This window comes from Salvelinus fontinalis, chromosome 41 (genome assembly GCF_029448725.1).
Source record: "Salvelinus fontinalis isolate EN_2023a chromosome 41, ASM2944872v1, whole genome shotgun sequence".
Taxonomy (NCBI): Eukaryota; Metazoa; Chordata; class Actinopteri; order Salmoniformes; family Salmonidae; genus Salvelinus; species Salvelinus fontinalis.
Genome location: NC_074705.1, coordinates 16,524,849 through 16,547,983, shown reverse-complemented (window position 1 = coordinate 16,547,983; position 23,135 = coordinate 16,524,849).

Here is a 23,135-nt window from a genome sequence, read left to right as displayed (position 1 = left end):
TTAGGGAGATTACAGACTTTGAAGATTACAGAGGGGTCCATACATTCCATAACCATGTGCATCCTCCATCCCGCTACTTTACCAACCACAGCTGACAGATGGACTAGCGACAGATACAGTGATAATAATTGAAAATGTACCATTTTCAAAGGACGCCCATTAAGGTTTAAGACAAGAGTTACATGAGAAACCTGTCTCAGCGTGTTCATATGGCCGGAATTACACGGTTCCGCGTCTAGAATGATTCCAACCAACCAATCAATATCAACACCAATGGACATTAATCTACGTGGAATTTCAGAACAGCTGCATCAAAATAAGCCATAAATACAGATTTGATACAATGCTTAATAAATCCACACAATGTTGCATGCTGTTGAAATGGCTGTGACTCGGCATTAGGTGATTTATACAACTGCTTTGGACACACCAGCTTTGCCGTGAGGCAAAGGGGGAGATAAATATTTGACATTTAAATAAACACAGGGGAAAATCTTGTAAAATACTCTTCTTTTGCAATATAAACAGGTTTTTCATATAAACTCTGTATACATACAACATTGTCTCAGCCTGAGCAGTTCATAATATTACAGACATAGCACTGATGTCGTTATCCCTCACGCTGACCCCGGCGTAAATACTATCCGTGATTTCATAAAGGTAACAATTGAGGTTGTATGTATATTGTATGACAGAACAGCTTAATTTACACAAAAAAACTTTTGCTCAAAATATTTACATTTCGTTCGGCGTGAATATAACACTTAGTCTCTCACAGCTTTGGCATTGTTTGGAGGAGGGAGTGAACTTGGTAACTTTATAAATGAGAGTTTGTGACAGGTGGCAACGCAAAAACTGGTCCATGTACACCATGGATAGGGAAGGTAAATACTAAGCATGAACAGCCTGGATATATGGATGTTTGGAAGAAGGCGCCCAAAGATTGTGCAAAGTATCAACTGATTTTAGAACCCAGAAATGACTGGAGCTTTCATTTTTCAGTTAAACAACAGAGACATGTTGTATACCTCGACATTACTGCACTGACAGCAACCATGGAGGTCAGTCAGTGTAAAAAAATGAGAGATTCCGCAAAGGCTGAGAAATCATGGGTATGTTCTCATGCTCTTGTCTTGCAAACACACACACACACACACACACACACACACACACACACACACACACACACACACACACACACACACACACACACACACACACACACACACACACTGGACATCAACACTTCTCCACCACTGCTGTATGTGGTGTAACTGTACATGAGCGTGGGCCGAGGAATAGGACTTGAGCCTGACACTGGCTTCATGGTGTCTGGTCTTTGTAATGAACAGGGATGAAAGTGACTTAAAACATGTGTGTGTAAGGCTGGTGGCTGTTGGACCTCTCACTAAGGGGAGATCAATACTGGGAGGCTTTGATAATTGCCCTGCGGTTCATTAAAAGCGCAGAGACGAGCTCATCATTGAGGAGGTGTGTGTGTGTGTGTGTGTGTGTGTGTGTGTGTGTGTGTGTGTGTGTGTGTGTGTGTGTGTGTGTGTGTGTGTGTGTGTGTGTGTGTGTGTGTGTGTGTGTGTGTGTGTGTGTGTGTGTGTGTGTGTGTGTGTGTGTGTGTGTGTGTGTGTGTGTGTGTGTGTGTGTGTGTGTCGCTGTCACGAAAGGACCACATCAGAGCCCTGGCTACACTGCGGATTAAAGTCATACACTTTAAACTTCTTTACCCGACGACCGTTCTGGTAAACATTTTGATTGGCTTTTGAAGGGATGAGCTTCTCGGAACCTCGGAATCAAAGCCTGTTAATTTTCTAGTTTGGAATCTGACAGCAGTAGAAAGGAGAGGAACCTGACAGAGGACACTATGGCGGTGTCAATTTAAACACTATGTGATGTGACACTATGTTGGGTTTGGATGTGGATAATCATCTCACATGGGCCTTCATTCAGAAAAATATTGTTTCTACCACAGTCCCAAATGAGTTATTACTAGTTAACGCGCTTAGAATTAATCGCTTAGATCAGTCAAAAGCAGTTTTGTAATACGCTATTTCAAATCATGCATTTAAATTGCATATTACAGTTTTTTTCTGAATGCTTAAACACTAACAGTGATTCTTGAAGCACTATCTCTGAAACCATTAACCCTTGTAGCCAATGCATTTACCAACGGTGCCTAACTGAACGCACGTTCTCCGCTTTACCCTCAGTTTGTAATTCTATAACACACTTTTTTCCAAAACTGTAAACACAACTCACTGCTTTACACACAGTTTACAATTTGATATCACACTTCTAGCAAAACTGTAAACATTGGTCTCTACATTGCCTTTCCACATTTCCTATCTAATTGCCTTTCCACATTGACACATGTGAAAACCCTTTTAGATAATGAGTTCACTTACAAATCAGAGCTTGAGCACTATAAATAGGCCACAGGTAAACATTTGGTTTGGACAACAACGGAGGCCAATATTGGACAGAGAGTAAGAGGGGGGAGAACTAGAGGAGGAAGAGGACGAGTAGGTGAAGAAGTAAGAGGAGGAGGAGTAGAAGGAGGAGAAGGAAGAGGTGAAGTAGGACGGGGGAGAAGGAGAGGACGGGGAAGAGGAAGGGGAGTCAGGAACACAATAACTGATGAAATCAGAGCGACTGTGGTTGACCATGTTGTCAACCATGGAATGAGCATGAGTTAGGGTGGGCAACGGGTTCAACCAAATCTGAGCCGCTATACTGTTGCAGGTATCATCGGAATATTTCGAAATGAGAACCGGTAAGTAACTATAAGTGCTGTAGTCTTACTGGTACAGTAATATGTACAGAACTTTCATAATGAGAAGGATCTATCACTGAAACCATTCAAATGTTTTTACCGAACTGCAAGAAAACCAGTATCTGGTGGAAGAGGTCAACTGTTCACCCCAGGGAAGGTGTAAATATGGTCATTGTAAATAACTGCATCAGACTCAGAGAACTGCAGGACCACATAATGGCAGATAACACCATATTCCAAAACATCAACAGAGTGAGTCTCTCTGTCTCGTCTACTGAAACGCATTAGAATTAGGATGAAGCAGCTGTACAGAGCCCCTTTCGAAAGAAACTCAGACCGTGTAAAACAACTGAGGTATGAATATGTGCCGGTAAGCTGTACTGTCCTATCATTGGTCCTGGATCTGGATCTGGACCTATCATTGGTAAGTGTATGGTGCTACATCATATTGACTGGTCCCTCTCTTTTCCTACTGTGCTACATTGTTTTGTCTTGTCTCTTTCAGAGAGTCATGGAGCTAGAAGCAGATGCAGTGCATCATGAGCTAATATATGTGGATGAGGCAGGTTTCAACCTTGCAAAAACAAGGGGACGCAGCAGAAATATCATCGGACACCGTGCCATCATCAACGTCCCAAGACAACGTGGTGGCAACATAACAAAGTGTGCGTGTCACGATCGCCGAAATAACATTCGGACCAAGGTGCAGTGTGATATGGCTTCCACATCTCTTTATTCGTGAAACGCACACAAAAAAAAGCTAACGATACGTGAATCTATGGAGTGCACACAGGCAACTACACATAAACAAGATCCCACAAAATACAGTGGGGAAATGGCTGCCTAAATATGATCCCCAATCAGAGACAACAATTAACAGCTGCCTCAGATTGGGAACCATACCAGGCCAACATAGAAATAAAACAACCTAGATTACCCACCCTAGTCACACCCCGACCTAACCAAAATAGAGAATTTAAAAGGCTCTCTATGGTCAGGGCGTGACAGTACCCCCTCCACCAAAGGTGAGGACTCCGGCCGCAAAACCTGACTCTATAGGGGAGGGTCCGGGTGGGCATCTAGCGTCGGTGGCGGCTCCGGGGCGGGGCGAAGTACCCACTCTGCTAGCGGATCCGCCAGCATCACGGGTCCGGCCATGGAGCCGGGTAGAACGCCGTGCCCGAACTGGGCCTCGGGGCTGAGGAAGGCTCCGGCCATGGAGCTGAGTTGGCCTGGACTAGGCACCGGCACAGAGGAAGGCTCTGGCCTTGGAGCGGGACAGGACACCGTGCCTGGACTGTACACCGGCGCAGAGGAAGGCTCCTGCCATGGAGCATGACTGGATGCCGTGCCCGGACTGGCCCTCGACGCAGAGGAAGGCTCCGGCCTTGGAGCTGGACTGGACACCGTGCCTGGACTGGGCACCGGCTCAGAAGAAGGCTCCGGCCTTGGAGCAGTACTGAACACCGTGCCTGGACTGGGCACTGACGTAAAGGAGGGCTCCGGCCTTGGAGCTGGACTGGACGCCGTGCCCAGACTGGCCCCCGACGCAGAGGAAGGCTCCGGCCTTGGAGCTGGACTGGACACCGTGCCTAGACTGGGCACCGGCGCAGAGGAAGGTCCTGCCATGGAGCTGTACTAGACGCCGTGCCTGGACTGGGCACCGGTGGGCCCCGACACAGAGGAAGGCTCCGGTCTTGGAGCTGGACTGGACACCGTGCCTGGACTGGACACCGGCGCAGAGGAAGGTCCTGCCATGGAGCCGGGTAGAACGCCGTGCCTGGACTGGGCACCGGTGGGCCCCGACGCAGAGGAAGACTCCGGCCTTGGAGCTGGACTGGACACCGTGCCTGGACTGGGCACCGGCGCAGAGAAAGGTCCTGCCATGGAGCTGGACTAGACGCCGTGCCTGGACTGGGCACCGGTGGGCCCCGACGCAGAGGAAGGCTCCGGCCTTGGAGCTGGACTGGACACCGTGCCTGGACTGGGCACCGGCGCAGAGGAAGGTCCTGCCATGGAGCTGGACTGGATGCCGTGCCTGGACTGGGCACCGGTGGGCCCCGACGCAGAGGAAGGCTCCGGCCTTGGAGCTGGACTGGACACCGTGCCCGGACTGGGCACCGGCGCAGAGGAAGGTCCTGCCATGGAGCTGGACTGGACGCCGTGCCTGGACTGGGCACCAGTGCAGAGGAAGGCTCCTGCCCTGGAGCTGGACTGGATGCTGTGCTTGGACTGGGCATCGGCGCAGAGGAAGGCTCCGGCCTTGGAGCTGGATTGGACGCCGTGCCCCGACGGAGAGGAAGGCTCCGGCCTTGGAGCTGGACTGGACACCATGCCTGGACTGGGCACCGGTGCAGAGGAAGGCTCCTGCCCTGGAGCTGGACTGGACGCTGTGCTTGGACTGGGCATCGGCGTAGAGGAAGGCTCCTGCTCTGGAGCTGGACTGGCCGCCTAGCCTAGAAGTTCCGGACCGTTGATCCTCGCTGGAGGTTCCGGAACGTTGACCATTGCACGAGGTTCCGGACTGTGGACTGTCGCAGGAGGTCCCAGACTGGGGACCGTCGCAGGAGGTCCCAGACTGGGGACCGTCGCCGGTAGCCTGGTGCGTGGAGCTGGCACAGGTGGCTCCGGACTGGTGACACGCACTTCAGGGCGAGTGCGAGGAGCAGGCACAGGACGTACCGTACTGGGGAGGCACACTGGAGGCCTAGTGCGTGGAGCCGGCACAGGTGGCACCGGACTGGTGACACGCACTACGGTGCGAGGGCGAGGAGCAGGCACAGGACGTACCGGTCTGGGAACATGCACTTCAGGGAGAGTGCGAGGAGCAGGCACAGGACGTACTGGGCTGTGGAGGCATAATGGAGGTCTGGTGCGTAGAGCCGGCACAAATTGTCCTGGACAGATGACACACTTCGCACGGCGAGTGCGGGGAGCTGGCACAGGACGTACTGGGCTGTGAATGCGTACTGGCGATTTGGTGCATAGAGCCGGCACACATGGTACCGGACAGATGACACGCTCCTCATGGCGAGTGCGGAGAGCTAGCACAGGACGTACTGGGCTGTGGAGGCGTACTGGAGACCTGGTGCGTGGAGCCGGCACAGTTTTTACCAGACTGCTAGCATGCTCCTCAGGACGAGTACGGAGAGCTGACTCAGGTGGCATCAAACTGATGACACGCTCCTTAGGGCGAATGTCGTGCATCATACACCAACACAACAACTCTCTCATTTCTCTCTCCTCCAATTTCTCCATCAACTCACTGACGGTCTCTGACTCTCTCCGTTCACTCTCCTCCAATTTCTCCATCTTCTCCCAGATTGGCTGTGGTTCACTCCGCCGACCACCCTGTGTGCCCCCCCCAAAAAATTATTGGGGCTGTTCTTGTGGCTATCGTTGTGGCTGCGAACCGCGGCGTCGTCGCTGTCTTCCCTTCTCTCCTTGCGTCTGCTTCCAAGGAAGGCTTTCATGTCCTCCCCATTATTTCCTCCCAAGTCCAGGATATCTTCTCCTCCTTGATCTCCTCCCAAGCCCAGGATACCTTCTCCTCCTGGGCACGCTGCTTGGTACTGGTGTGGTGGGATCTTCTGTCATGATCGTCGAAATAACTTTCGGGACCAAGGCGCAGCGTGATATGGGTTCCACAGCTCTTTATTCGTGAAACGCACAAAACAATAAAAAAAGCAAACGATACGTGAAGCTATGGAGTGCTCACAGGCAACTACATATAAACAAGATGCCACAAACACAGTTGTTTTATTTCTATGTTGGCCTGGTATGCCTAAATATGATCCCCAATCAGAGACAACGATTAACAGCTGCCTCAGATTGGGAACCATACCAGGCCAACATAGAAATAAAACAACCTAGTCACACCCCGACCTAACCAAAATAGAGAATAATAAGTCTCTCAATGGTCAGGTACGTTATCATCTAGTTTCCACCGGGCTGCTGTGGTTCACAAGTCACCCACTTTTCATCGCACTCAATCTCCCCCCATACTCTCCGTTCTTGAATCCTGATGAAGAATTCTTCTCTGCATGGCGTGGAAGGTGTAGGATCGCCAGCCCCACCAACGCGTACCCCTTTTACAGGCAATAGAGGGGACTTGTGGAGACATGGATCAGGGGTCATGCCAGGCATGGATACGGCTCTCTTCCCAAGCTGCCTAGCTCAAGACAACGTCACATGTGATGTGGAGGAAGTCTTATGGCAAGACCCACAAAGGCGAGATGTAGCCAAAATTTTTCCTGTTCTTCTTTTTCTAGCACAAATGTTTTTGTTTTCTTCTACTGTTGTTTGAGGAGTGTTAGAACATTTTTGAGAAGAAATAATTTACTTTTCCCCCTTATTTGTATTGATAGTGTGTTATGTTCGGGAACACACATCCATACTTTACACATTTGGATACCTGTGTGTATGTGTGTTTACTACATGTATGACAAAACTTTATTGCAAACTGCTCTGCCCTGCACGCGGAAAAAGCAAAAGCCACAAGTGTTTTTCATTTATACTATCAGTGCGTAGTTGGTGCTTCGTGTGCTTATTCAAATGATGGTTTGTGTGTACTGTATTGAAGAAGAAAAAATATATATTTTAAGAGTTTGAAGAGTTTTGCAAGAATTGTTTGCTTTTGCTGGAGACATATAATGTTTTGCTGGTTTGGTGTAAGGTTTTGCTCTTAGTGTGTAGAGTTTTGCAAAAATAGCCTATAGTTTCAAAGACAAGATAAGATAAGCAATCAGAAAAAAATGTAGTAAAACGTCTAATACATATTCCATGAATGAGATGAGGTAAAAAAAGGGCTAATGATTGGGTGTTGCTAGTGTTACTCCTGAGAATTGTACATTTTACTTCAGTAAATATGTAGGGTACCAACGCATTTATCGCCACACACGCCATCATAAGAATTAGTTCTTTACTGACTTGCCTTGTTAAATGAAGGTGAAATAAAAGGAAAGCCAGGGAGGTGTCAACTATACTGTAAAGTAAGATGTTCTGTAATATTCACAGACTGAAACAGGCCCCTTTTCAGAGAGCCAAGTGTAATGTCATGTATCGATCCGTGGTTTGGAGCTTCTGTGTTAGCCGTCATTGACATTCTCTCATCTTACAGAGCTTACCTATTCTATCTGTTTACTGTGGCAGTATGGGAGAATGTCTGTGTGTGGGTGTGTGCCCGTGTGTGTGTGTGGCCGGATGTGCCAGGAATACACGTCTCACAGACACTCAGGTTGATTTCCTCACTTTCTGGAAATGATTGTAACAGATCTACATGTTAGACAGCGTGGTGGACTGACTGGCTGTTGACTGTAAGCACTCATAATGCATCATTCATCTTCCCCTCGGTCGCCCTCCCCGACCCCCTCTCCCACTCTCTCTCTCTCAAACTGACCTAACAAAACTGGCGTGTACTTCTGTCTGTCTGTTTGCCATCGACCGAGTGAGCAAACAGGCAAATAAGATACAGTTGAGCATATGACGTCCCACCTCTCCCCTCTCACCGGCATCTATTTGTCAGTATATTGCCTCATCTCATAGTGTGTACTCCTGCATGTTAGTCTAAACTACTATTTATTCATACACTGTATTTTTCCAAATGAATTCACGACTCTCAGTATTAGCAAACATCATTCTGTGTTAGGTGACAACCCCCCCGCCCCCACTACACACACACACACACACACACACACACACACACACACACACACACACACACACAAACACAGAGAGTGCATGGTGACTGTATGTTTTGTACCAGGGGTATGTCCCTGACCCATCGTCCACGGCAGAGGTTATTGATAGTGACGTGCGCTTGCAGTGCACCTTCCCAGTCGCCTGTCAGCCAGATGCGTGCTGGCAGGTCCGGCCCAGTCCCCCCACACACCCCCTGACAGCTATCACACAGCAGGGAGGTTGAGGGGGACACATTGTCAGACACCCAGCCCCCCCCCCCCCAGCTTCCTTCCCCCAGCCCTGCAACGCTGCAATGTCACGGCAGACAGCTCGCGGCCTCGCTCCCCTCAGTTCCCCTCACCCCAGCCTGACTAGCAGAGGTGAGCCAGTGTGGGGGGGGGGGGGGGGGGTTCTGACTGCTGTTGCTACAAGGTGAGTTGGCGTGCCTCCCCGGGTTAGCTTCTATTTGAGGATACCCAGGTCTGTCACAATAGGTCTTTTTTTTCTCCATCCCCCTCTCCTCCTCTCTCTCTCTCTCTCTCTTTCCTCTAGCCTCCAGGACCAGGACGAACCATTTCACTGGGAGCTTTACATCACTGTCTGTTTTCACTGTGGCGTTTAGGAGACATATCTCCCCCTAAATAGCTTGTTTAACGCTAGCGTTTCCAGAAGGTGTTTCGGTGTTTCATCCCCCACCACCGCTCGTGTCCCCGGTCCTCTCGACGGCTGTCTCAGACAGGTAATGAATTAGTTCATGGCTGGGGTGCTGCAGGGGAACATGACTGCACACCATGGGTTTGTGGCTGTGAAATTACCTGACACAGCTGCATGGCTTTTACAGAGATCGGTGCTTCTCTGTTTCCCTGTCTGTCTGTGGCAGCTCAGCTGTGGGGTTTTGTCATAGAAAGGGTCTGCTTTCACAGTGGCTAACCAACATCAACCTGCTGTACACACACAGTTTGTAGCTTATGTGTAACGGCAGCCTTCCCTCTCTTCACTAGAAGAGAGAGTGTAGCAGGGATCGGACCAACACGCAGCGTAGCCAGTGCTCAACATGTTTAATAACACTAATAAACAGTGAACACTTAACACTTAACAAATAACAAAATAACAAAATGTGGCAAACCGATACAGTCCTTTCTGGTGCAGACAAAACACAAAGACAGGAAACAACCACCCACAATCCCCAACACAAAACAAGACACCTATATATGATTCTCAATCAGGGACAACGATTGACAGCTGCCTCTGATTGAGAACCATATTAGGCTGGACACAGAAACAGACGAACTAGACACACAACATAGAATTCCCACCCAGCTCACGTCCTGACCAACACTAAACAAGCAAAACACATAAGAACTCTGGTCAGGACGTTACATTATGACGGATGTACCTACAACACAGTTGACAGAACCATTGGGATACAAAATATATATTATACATTGTGTGACTCAGTGTTTGTGTGTGTATGGTGTGTGTCTGTGGGGCCAGAATGCTTTCGGTCAGAGAGCAATTGCTAACATGTGTCAGAAAGGCCCTGATGGCAAATGGATGATAAGTAACAATCAGAGAGGTCTTCAAAGGGCTACAGACAATAAGGTCTGTATCTCGACCCATTCATCACACAGAGGAAATTACAATGGAATAACATCTAATCCTGTACGTATCTCTCTGCTGCAGGATCATTTCCACTGATAAGGCCTGTAGTTTCCTGCTCTGTTCCATCCCTCATCGGGAGGCTGGCTGGAGGTTCCACTGGTCTGGTCTGGTCTGTTCAGGTCACACTGTCTGTCAGGTGGTCCTAGAATTGACTGCAGCAGCCCAGTCCACCGTACCCGATGGGGTTTCAAGTAGTATTTGTTTTATTTCAAACACATTTGCAGCACTTGATTGAGCTTCCCTGGCTCAATGGAACCAATTAAAGAGTCCCCAAAAATGCAAACCTCTATGATGTAGCTCTTCAGGCAGACCCAATCAAACTCTAAAAGTATTTAAATGATAACAAATACTATTTGAACCCAGGAGCGCACCATTATCCATGCTCTGTGGCCTGATGGTTGAGCATTATGGTATCCTTGTTAAAGCAGTGCTCCAGTCAACCAGTCATCCAGTTACTGAATGTCAAACACATTTAAAAACACATAATAGACTTGTATTAGGCTTGAATGTGCATTGCAAATAAGGCAAGATTAAATTATTATTAAGCTCTTATTAAAATGTAAGATTTGCTCTACAACTAACTGGCTGATGGTAAAGTATCCCGGGGGCTATCAGGATGTTTTCTGTTTCTTGGGTATTAATATGACCCGAGAGTAACCTACTGTTAAAATGGGGACAAACATAGTTAGCTGTTCCTAATGAGACAGCTAAGAGAACTCTGGTTCTATACTGGGATAGAACCAAGGACTGCAGGCGTGATGACTTCGCAATATACCATAATAACATACTAGATTTAGCAGGTTATTTTATCCAAAGTGACTTGCGGTCATGCTTGCATACATTTTACGCACGGGTGGTCCCGGGAATCGAATACACTATCCTGGCGTTGCAAGTGCAATGCTCTACCAACTGAGCTACAGAGGTCCACAATATTTGTAATCTACGCAGTTCTAAAGAGTATTGATAATACTAGACATATTATATAATTACTATACTGGTCATCCCCATTCATTGTACCATATTCACATATATATATATATATATATATATATATATATATATATATATATATATATATATTCTCTCTCTCTCTCTCGCGCTCTCGCTCTCTTTCTCGAAGGCAGTAAACGTGAATAATGCGCACGTCTCAATTCGATTCACGTCCCTGGCCCAGCATTTCAAAAGACACTTAATTTCATACTTGTTTACGCCTCTCTCCGGAGATCTAAAGTTCAAAATCGCATGCATTTTTTATTCTGAATTAAGCCAGGAAAAATGTCATGTTCACTTCAGCTGGGTTTGACAAACATGACCACATGACCTACTTGCCGGGTGCTGGTTTCTGGGATTATGCTGAACAACAGTTAACGTACTGGAGATAGAGTTTAAGTCTATTGGGGACCAGATTAGAACATTTTACTCCTCTCAAGGAGATAAGACACTCACACACACCATCAGGAAGGGGCATAAGCAACATAACTATTTAACAATATATTTGACGGTCTTTATCCTCACTGAAGAAACAAAAAATATGTTGAAATGGAGTAGAAACATTAAATCAAATTAACTTTATAATTTATCATTTGTGTGGGAGTCTGAGGTTAAATGGTACATTGTATGACACTTAACATGGCTATTTAAATGTTCACACTAAATTAAGCATCTCTAACATAAATAATTTGTTGCATAACACATAAATGGACATATCAGATTTATATATATATATATATTCCTGATTTTTAAGCAAGTTGAGATACCCCTATATCTCAACTTGCTTAAAAATGAGGAAATCCAAAGCATTACTTACAAGTCTACATTCTCAGAACAAAAAGACAATCTAATCTGAACATAATCAAATATAAAATCTCAGAAGTTGTTAAATAATTACACAAACTGTCAGAAATGTCCTGATATGACGCTTGCAGTAAATACCACATAATAGCACCCCAGCTAGCACATTTGGTTCCTTGGAAGTTGTGGAAAAGTACGTTTTTGGTTTCCCATTGGTTCTGGGAATGAAGCCATACATTTCCTGACCGGTAAAACAGAACATTTTTTAATTGTTCTGAGAACAGAAATTATAGGTTATTTGGATGTTTTGAATAACTTGAAAGTTTCACTGAATGTTTCAATAAGACTTTTAATAACACTGCTAGCTTAGGTTAACTGTTTTGACCATTTGAAGCACAGATAGGACACATGGAAATGAATTTGCTTAGGCATTAATCTTGCAAACACATACATGTTTTATTGTGGCGCGGCATCAGCGATATTCGAAACTATGATCTTCTGTTCTCTATCCAGGGAATTAGTCCACTGCGGATGGAGCTACTGTATCATGCCGTGTTTTTTTTTACTCATACAAAGCTGTTAATTTTAGTCTATTCAAATAAGCACTCATTAAGATCAGTGTGCGCAGCCAACACACCTGAACACACTTAACAAGATTGAGGAGAGAGAGAGAGAGTTTGTTGATGCTGAGAGCGGAACGCATATGTTTTTAAATAACTTTCTTAGAATGTGGTTTTATGGGAAGTTTTCTGAGAACATGACTTTAACTAGAGCCAAGAGAAAACGTGTAGGAAACGTTATGCCGAATTACTGAAATTCCTACAGAAGAACGTTGTTTCTTAACGTTCTCAGAGCAATTTGAGAACATTGGTTTAAATGGAACCATGAGGAAGTCTGTAGGAAACGTTATGCTGAAGTTTTGAAATTGTATTGAAATTCCCACAGAAGAACGTTGTTTCTTAACGTTCGCTGAACTATTTGAGAACATTCCCAAGGTCAAACCAGTTGGAGAACGTTCCTAGAACATTACTAAAAATGTAATTAAATGTAACCACGTTTGAACTTTTAGGAAACGTTCTGGTAAATCAATGAAATAACATGAAAATAAAGTTATTTTGTCAAGTTCCTTAATTGTACTGAGAATGTTCCAAAGCCAAGCAGCTATGCTGGACCATTCCCAGAACGTGGGAAGGTTGTGTGCAAAATAACCATACGACAACCACGCTCTCACCAAGCTCTAAGAAACATATGTTCTCAGAGCGTTATGTGCTAGCTGGGACATTACCAAACATAAGTAGAAATGACAAACTGGTGTATCTAACCACATCCAGTCTCAATTAGGTAACATGGCACTGGGTTAATAGAACATTTGATTGGGGGAAGTTCCTAGATCCTGGAGCCATTACATTACATTGCCCTTACAGATGGAGAGCAACAGGCCTTACAGATGGAATAATAGAGGTCAACCCCTTATATCTTAAAGAGAGGAGTAGCAACTGACCAGACAATTTGCTCTCTATTTCTTTCTCTGAACCTGGCCTGCTGTTCTTCGGCTGGGATACCTCAGAGTCTGCTCTCCAGCTGTACTACTTCATAATTCAGTATAAACATCAACATACTGTATTCTAGTGTCATGGAGGTTAACATGTTTTCTATAGTTGTACTATGTGATCAACTAGTACAGTATACAAGATAGTATATCTTGAAATGTTATTTATGTGAATTATTTGGTAATATTATTATTTTTCGTCTTCGTAAACACGACCACACCAAGCTGCACTGCTTCTTGACACAATGCCTGCTTAACCTGGAAGCCAGCCGCACTAATGCTTTGAAGGAAACACCACACACCTGGCGACCGTGTCAGTGTGCATGCGCCCAGCCCACCACAAGAGTCGCTAGAGCGCAATGGGACAAGGACATCCCGGCCGGCCAAACTAACTTGGACAATTGTACGCCACCTAATGGGTCTCCAGGTCACGGCCGGCTGTGAGACAGCCTGGAACCGAACCAGGATCTGTAGTGGCACAGCTAGCACTACGATGCAGTGCCTTAGACCACTACGCCACTCGGGAGGCCACGGTAATTAATTTACCTGACTATGTATTACAATGTTAATACTAACGTTGCCCTTATCAAGACTACCAAACCACAGGAACAAGGTGGTGGAGTCGCAATTCAACGGCTCAGACACGAGACGTATGTGGCAGGGTCTACAGGCAATCACGAACTACAAAAAGAAAACCAGCCACGTCACGGACACCGATGTCTTGCTTCCAGACAAACTAAACACCTTCTGCCCACTTTGAGGAGAATAGAGTGCCACCGACGCGGCCCGCTACCAAGGACTAAGGGCCCCCCCTCTCCTTCTCCGTGGCCGACATGAGTAAGACATTTAAACGTGTTAACAGTCGCAAGGCTGCTGGCCCAGACTGCATCCCTAGCCATGTCCTCAGAGCATGCGCAGACCAGCTGGCTGGTGTGTTTACGGACATATTCAGTCGCTCCCTATCCCAGTCTGTTGTCCCCACATGATTCAAGATGGCTACCATTGTTCCTGTACCCAAGAAGGCAAATACAACTGAACTAAATGACTACCGCTTCGTAGCACTCAACTCTGTCATCATGAAGTGCTTTGAGAGACTAGTCAAGGATCATATCACCTCCACCTTTCCGGCCACCCTAGACCCAATTCAGTTTGCATACCGTCCCAACAGGTACACAGACGACACAATCGCCATCACACTAAATTGCTCAATTGTAAGTATTTCACCACTATGGCCTATTTATTGCCTTACCTCCCTAATCTTACTACATTTGCACACACTGTATATGGATTTTTCTATTGTGTTATTGACTGTACGTTTGTTTATCGCATGTGTAACTCTGTGTTGTTGTTTTTGTCCCACTGCTTTGCTTTATCTTGGCCAGGTCGCAGTTGTAAATGACAACTTGTTCTCAACTGGCCTACCTGGTTAAATAAAGGGGAAATAAATAAATAAATAAAAAACACTGCACGCTGCCCTATCCCATCTGGACAAGAGGAATATCTATGTAAGAATGCTGTTCATTGACTACAACTCAGCATTCAACACCACAGTACCCCCCAATCTTATCATCAAGCTGGAGGCCCTGGGTTTCAACCGCGCCCTGTGCAATTGGGGCGTGGACTTTCTGACGGGCCTCCCCCAGGTGGTGAAGGAAGGAAACAACATCTCCCCTTCACTGACCCTCAACACTGTGGCCAACACTGTGGCCCCACAAGGCTGCGTGCTCAGCCCCCTCCTATACTCCCTGTTCACCCACGACTGCATGGCCATGCACACCTCCAACTCAATCAAGTTTGCAGACGACACAACAGTAGGGGGCTAGATTGCCAACAACGACGAGACAGCCTACAGGGAGGAGGTGAGGGCCCTCGGAGTGTGGTGTCAGGAAAACAACCTCTCACTCAACGTCAACAAAACAAAGGAGATGATTGTGGACTTCAGGAAAGAGCAGAGGGAGCACCCCCCATCCACATTGAAGGGACAGCAGTGGAGAAGGTGGAAAGTTTTAAGTTCCTCGGCATACACATCACAGACAAACTGAAATGGTCCACCCACACAGACAGTGTGGTGAAGAAGGCGCAACAGCGCCTCTTCAACCTCAGGAGGCTGAAGAAATTTGGCTTGTCACCCAAAACCCTGACAAACTTTTACAGATGAACAATCGAGAACATCCTGTCGGGCTGTATCACAGCCCTGCACCACCCTCAACCCGCAAGGCTCTCCAGCAGGTGGTGCGGTCTGCACAATGCATCACCGGGGGAAAACTACCTGCCCTCACTGACATCAAGGACATCAACCACCCAAGCCATTGCCTGTTCACACTGCTACCATCCAGAAGGCGAAGTCAATACAGGTGCATCAAAGCTGGAACCAAGAGACTGAAAAACAGCTTCTATCTCAAGGCCATCAGACTGCTAAATAGCCATCACTAACTCAGAGAGGCTGCTGCCTACATTGAGACCCAATCACTGGCCAATTTAATAAATGGATCACTAGTCACTTTATACAATGCCACTCTAAATAATGTCACTTTAATAATGTTTACATATCTTACACTCTCATATCACATGTAAATACTGTATTTTATTTATAATGTTTACATATCTTACATTACTCATGTCACATGTATATACTGCATTTTATACCATCTATTGCACCTTGCCTATGCCGCTCGGCCACTCTCATCCAAATACTTACTTGTACATATTCTCATTCACCCCTTTAGATTTGTGTGTATTAGGAAGTTGTTGTGGATTGTTAGATGACCTGTTTGATATGACTGCACTGCGGGAACTAGAAGCACAAGCATTTCGCCGCACTCGCATTCACATCTACTAACCATAACATTTGATTTGATGATTTGATTTGACAAAACAACTTTGAGAAAGCTTGGCATTTAACTTCACATTTGTTTGGCAAGAAAATACTATTTTGTTGTATTTGTTAATTCCTGAGAGGAGGATAGGATAAGGGCCAGAGTGGGCATCTGATTCTGCTTCCATGGCACACACAGGCAGCTCCACAACATGGTCACAGCCCAGTAGCTGCTAAACATCCCCTGGCCTCAGCTGTGAGTCTCTGAGCATGGCACCAAATAGCCCCAGGACATAGTCTCCTCTTCTTAAGAGCCCCTCGTAAGGAAATGCTTCACTTCAGTGGTCTTCGTTTTATAGTGTTTCCAGAGATGTTTGAGGCAAGGTGACAGACTAATATAGAAGAAACAGTTTGTAATTTCCAACAGAGCTTTAGGTGGAATTATTTTGGCAACTATTCCTGACTCTCTTAACTAACTCACTGAAGGGAGAAGCCCTCCATGACTCTCCTGAGGAATAGCTTCCAAGAATCGAAAAATGCTCTCTGACAATCCCGCATTCCCTCAAGGGGTACATGCCAAAAACTCACAAAATTTCTTCTGAAAGCTCTTTTACCGAAGATGCTAAGGATTAAGCAAGAAAATCACTGCAGGACACTGCTGTGTCACCTACCATTAAACAGCCTTAATCTTTCTGCTAAGAGATACATCCTCAAAATAGGTCAGGGTATAGGAAGGGAGCTGGGAGCTGCTGGGGAGAAAATGTTGTTTTATTTCCCCATAGCCGTCAAACACACACACAAGCACACACTACTATAGAGCCGTCTCCTGTTTGCTGCGTACGACAACTGTTAAGATGGTGGATTGTGGGGTCATTTATCCGCTGCCAGGCTTGGCTGGGTTCCCCACAGTGTATCAGATTCAGGGGTGCTGGGTGAGGAGACAGAGGGGAAGAAGGATGAGGGGAGACAGAGGGTAGAGAGACAGAGGGGAGAGAGGGTGATGGGAGAGGGAAGGGGGAACCTCTGAACCAGAGGACTGGCCACCTGTCCAGGGGAGGAGAGATCAAACTGTGAGGGTGCATTTACCCGGACCGTGGAGCCACTGAGGGATAGGTTGCACCTGGAGCTGCTGGCGGGGACTATTCGCCCCCCATGCTATATCCCTAACCTTAACTCCCTGACTCAGCCTCTCCCCCAGAAGAACCACGGTAAACAATATCACACTTTAACATGGACATTCAGGATTATTTCAGGGGCAAATCAGTTCTCAAAATAATCATATCAAATCAGTAAAACTACCTTCATGAAGAATTAGGTTGGTGGGGTAAAAGTCAAAATGTTCATATTGAATGTATTTATGAAAATGTGTTGTAGTAGGGAGACTGCAGTTGATGCAAATAGGATATGCCATAATGCTCATATTAAATTATTCATTACATAGCATTGTTTAATCCAACACGCTTTCACGGTGAAACAGCGTAAATGTGACCAAACAGTATCAAAATATATTAGGAAGATGTGGGTCTCTCTGATATATAAAATGATAGCTGGAGACAGCTTGTAGCCCTTAGTGGACAGTGACTTGCAGTTCGCCCACTAATGATTGTCTGGCCTGTCAGGGAGGGACTGTTAGAATTTTAGATCATGTTGTACAAAGTGACTGTCTAACATTCTAAGATTCTATCTGTAGTTCTGTCGACCAGCCCAGGAAACAATAGCCGGATTTTAGCAGCTGCAAATTGCACATGAATTTCCAGCCGCTCTTTCAGTAAATTATTTATGAGTTCCTAACCAAAATCGTCAGCGAGCTTAAGCAATGGGAAATATTAGAGACAGATAATTGTGCAGGGGAGAGAAGAAAATAGACTACTACAAACCTTAGAGCTAAATTAAATGAGACACAGTAAAAATCTGAGTGTTCAAAGCTATGGAAATGAAGAAGAATATACTGTACTTGTGAAAAAATATTCCCCGAAAATATTCCGAAAAATATTTTAAAAAATGTGTTACAGTGAAAGGCCAATGTATGAACCATGCCCTGATTAAAACACCATTATAGTAGGTCATTGATATAGATGACAGCATGATTGGAGTTCTATTCCCACCATGAACAGCACCTCATCCACACGCTTCTGATGTCCACAGATCCACAACTACATGTCCTCTCCAACACGACCTCCCTCACAGCACTACTGTTGTCTTTTGGAAATGTGTTTGTGGAACTGCCAAACAGTGTCCTAAAGACAGTTTCTCACTCAGTCTCACTCCACCACAATGCAAGCAAAGGCCTGGCAATGGGCCTCATTCACAGGATGCATACTCTCCAGGGAACTATAATGAACCAAATATCTCAGAGAGAGAGAGAGAGAGAGAGCAGTCTCTCACAGCTGGGGCTCTCCCGTTCTGGCTCTCATTCCCCTCCTGTTCTCTCTCTCTCTCTCTCGGTTTGGTGTAGTCGGAACTCCAATGTTACAGTTTCTGTAAGACTCTTATCTTATTAGGAGCAGATTTGACAGTCTGTTTTTACAGTTTGCTTTAAATCATATACACTGAGTGTACAAAACATTAAGAGCGCTCCTAATATTGAGTTGCACTGCCCCCTTTTGCCCACAGAACAGCCTCAATTCATCGGGGCATGGACTCCACAAGGTGTCGAAAGCGTTCCACAGGGATGCTGGCCCATGTTGACTCCAATGCGTCCAACAGTTGTGTCAAGTTGGCTGGTGGACCATTCTTGATACACAAGGGAAACTGTTGAGCGTGAAAACTCCAGCACTTCTTGACACAAACCGGTGCGCCTGGCACCTACTAGCCAGTGGAGGCTCCTCGGCAGAGGAAGGAGAGGACCGTCCTCCTCAGTGAATAAAAAAATAAAAAAATAATTGTTAAATATTTTAAAAAGTATTATTTTTTGATAAAACTATACTAAATATATTTACATCACCAAATAATTGATTAAAACACACTGTTTTGCAATGAAGGTCTACAGTAGCCTCAGCAGAACTCTGTAGGGTAGCACCATGTTGTAGCTGGAGGACAGCTCGCTTCAGTCCTCCTCTGGGTACAATGACTTCAATACAAAACCTTGGAGGCTCATGGTTCTCGTCCCCTTCCATAGACTTACACTAATTATGACAACTTCCGGAGGACATCCTTCAACCTATCAGAGCTCTTGCAGCATGAAATTAACTAATATGTTGTCCACCCAATCAAAGGTTCAGAGAACTAATCTAGTACTGAAAGCATAAGCTACAGCTAGCTAACACTGCAGTGCATAACATTTGGTGATTAGTTGACTCAAAGAGAAAGAAAATATTTTAGGTCAGTTAGGATCACCACCTTATTTTAAGAATGTGAAATGTCAGAATAAGAGTAGAGAGAATGATTTATTTCAGCTTATATTTCTTTCATCACATTCCCAGTGGGTCAGAAGTTTACATACACTCAATTAGTATTTGGTAGCATTGGCTTTAAATTGTTGAATCAAACGTTTCGGGTAGCCTTCTAAAAGCTTCCCACATTCCTCCTGACAGAGCTGGTGTAACTGAGTCAGGTTTGTAGGCCTCCTTACTCGCATACACTTTTTCAGTTCTGCCCACAAATTGTCTATAGGATTGAGGTCAAGGCTTTGTGGTGGCCACTCCAATACCTTGACTTTGTTGTCCTTAAGCCATTTTGCCACAACTTTGGAAGTATGCTTGGGGTCATTGTCCGTTTGGAAGACCCATTTGTGACCAAGCTTTAACTTCCTGACTGATGTCTTGAGATGTTGCTTTAATATATCCACATAATTTTCCATCCTCATGATGCCATCTATTTTGTGAAGTGCACCAGTTCCTTCTGCAGCAAAGCACCCCCACAACATGATGCTGCCACCCCCGTGCTTCACGTTTGGGATGGTGTTCTTCAATTTGCAAGCCTTCCCCTTTTTCCTCCAAACATAGCGATTGTCATTATGGCCAAACAGTTCTATTTTTGCTTCATCAGACCAGAGGACATTTCTCCAAAAAGAATGATCTTTGTCCCCATGTGCTGTTGCAAACCGTAGTCTGGAATTGTTATGGCGATTTTGGAGTAGTGGCTTCGAGCGGCCTTTCAGGTTATATCGATATAGGACTCGTGTTACTGTGGATGTAGATACTTTTGTACCTGTTTCCTCCAGCATCTTCACAAGGTCCTTTGCTGTTGTTCTGGGATTGGTTTGCCTTTTTCGCACCAAGTACGTTCATCTCTAGGAGACAGAATGCATCTCCTTCCTGAGCGGTATGACAGCTGCGTGGTCCGATGGTGTTCATACTTGCATACTATTGTTTGTACAGTTGAGCATGGTACCTTCAGGCATTTGGAAATTGGTTCCCAAGGATGAATCAGACTTGTTGAGGTCTACAATATTTTTTCTGATGTTTTGGCTGATTTATTTGGATTTTCACATGATGTCAAGCAAAGAGGCACTGGGTTTGAAGGTAGGCCTTGAAATACATCCACAGGTACACCTCCAATTGACTCAAACGATGTCAATTAGTCTCTCAGAAGCTTCTGAAGACATCATTTTCTGGAATTTTCCAAGCTGTTTAAAGGCATAGTCAACCTAGTGTATGTAACCTTCTGACCCACTGGAATTGTGATACAGTGAATTATAAGTGAAATAATCTGTCTGTAAACAATTGTTGGAAAAAATGACTTGTGTTGTGCACAAAGTGGATGTCCTAACCGACTTGCCAAAACTATAGTTTGTTAACAAGAAATTTGTGGAGTGGTTGAAAAACTAGTTTTAATGACTCCAACATAAGTGTATGTAACTGTATTTTGTTTCACTTTCACTGACTTCGAAAATGAATTTAGCTAGTTTAGACTACTTCAACACCTTGTTCAAACAGAGAGGGATGCTATGTTAGCTAGCTGGCAAGGGCTATCCAACACTGGATCTCTTCCTAGTCAATGTAAGCTTTGGGTTTCATTAATTTATTGCCACCGGGGCCTACTGGTGAAACTGCTAAACTGCTTGCTGTATACTGTACTGCATGATTGTATACTGTATACTGTACTCCATGATAGCACGTTAGTTCTAGTAGCTATGTCTATGACGTTAATATGGTGAAAACAGTGTAGGCTGTGTGTAGCGGTTACGGTATGAAAGTTTGGCTTGGAAAGGTTCTCGCCTGGTCACAGGCACTGAAGTCCACAAGCAAAGGGCAAAGGTGAGTGGAGGAAGGAGCGTAGATGAGAGAAGGAATTATAAATGTAACGAGCAAAGTAATCATGCCCTTTATATGAGACTGCTAGTTCTGTGTTTGTGTGTATTCATTCCGCCGATTAAAACTTATTTTAAAATGGAAGCAAATGGAACACAAGCGGGAAAAACATACCTGAATTTGTCCAATAGAAACTTTCCTTTGCAACTGTCGGACTAGTGATTACACCAAAGATCAGCAAGATAAGGCAAGAGTGTGCAAGGCGGTATGGAATGTGTCAATGTCTGTCACCTTGATTACTCAAATGTCTCTTGACCTGTGCACCTACGTTGTAAACTTTCATTCGTAGGCTAGGTTGTAGCCACATCATGATGGGTATAGGGAAAATGTTAGTATCATGTAGTAGCCTAAACCTGTCGATGTTACATTGTGCTGGGTTAATGGAATGTGAATGGCAGTCATCCATCATGCTGTAATAGAAATAAAAAGGGCATGCTCATAAAAATACCAAAAATTGTCCTGTCTCATCTTATACAGCACTGACCGTCATTACTACTACCATGCCCCGTTCAAAGGAACCACAATATTTTGTCTTGCCCATTCACTCTCTGGATGGCACACACACATTCCGTGTCTCAATTATCTTCAGGCTTAAAAACCCTTCTTTAACTTGTCTCCTCCCCTTCATCTACACTGAATCATAGCTTTAACCTGGATTCACCTGGTCAGTCTATGTCATTGAACGAGCAGGTATTCGTAATGTTTTGTACAGTGAGTGTAGTTCACTATATGTATCAATCATGATATAATTTCTACATTTAACAAATATATTTGATATTTAACATATATATCTGTATACAGCCAGGTCAGTTGAGACTTAGAATGTCAAACCCAACACTATGTTTCAGAGAAACCCAATGTGTTTGTGGTCAGCCAAAAACCAGCCATTTTTTCCTATTTTTAACAGTGTTGGTCTGCCCTCTACTGTTCCCATGGCAAAATAATCATTAACAGAATTTTCCTATTTTGCTCTGTGTGTGTGTGTGTGTGTGTGTGTGCTGTGCTCCTCACTTCCTCTGTCACTCCTCCGTTCTGCTCTGAGTTCAAGGTCATAGTCTGGCTATTTCCAGCTCATCCTCTCTTTGATCTGTCTCGCAGAATGACAAGGTAACGCAATGTGGGGGTCAGCTGTATTACAGGAACACTTGTATAAAATGGGAAAGTGGAAATCAATCCTGCCTGACAGTGTCTTCAGGATACATACTCAGACCTGACTGGGCACTGACTCTCATCTGTTTCAAACACATACAGTATATGCAGAGACACTCACATATGGATACACACACACACACACACACAAATAAGCTTACACATGCATCCACTTATAGAACACACGCAAGCTCTCTCGCTATCTGTCTCCTTTGGACATGATCGCTGTCATTCCATATCAGCAGTTGTATCCTCAATCAATCCATGTTATATTAACTGTAACTCTACCCCTCCTCTGTGTGTACTGTCCACATAATCACATCATACTAAGAAATGTAGATTAAATGCAGTAAATGGCTTTGACAGACAGTCATCAATAACTGTGTGTGTGTGTGTGTCATCAATAACTCAGTCCTCTCCAATGCTGACCTAGCTATTACAACACCATCACTA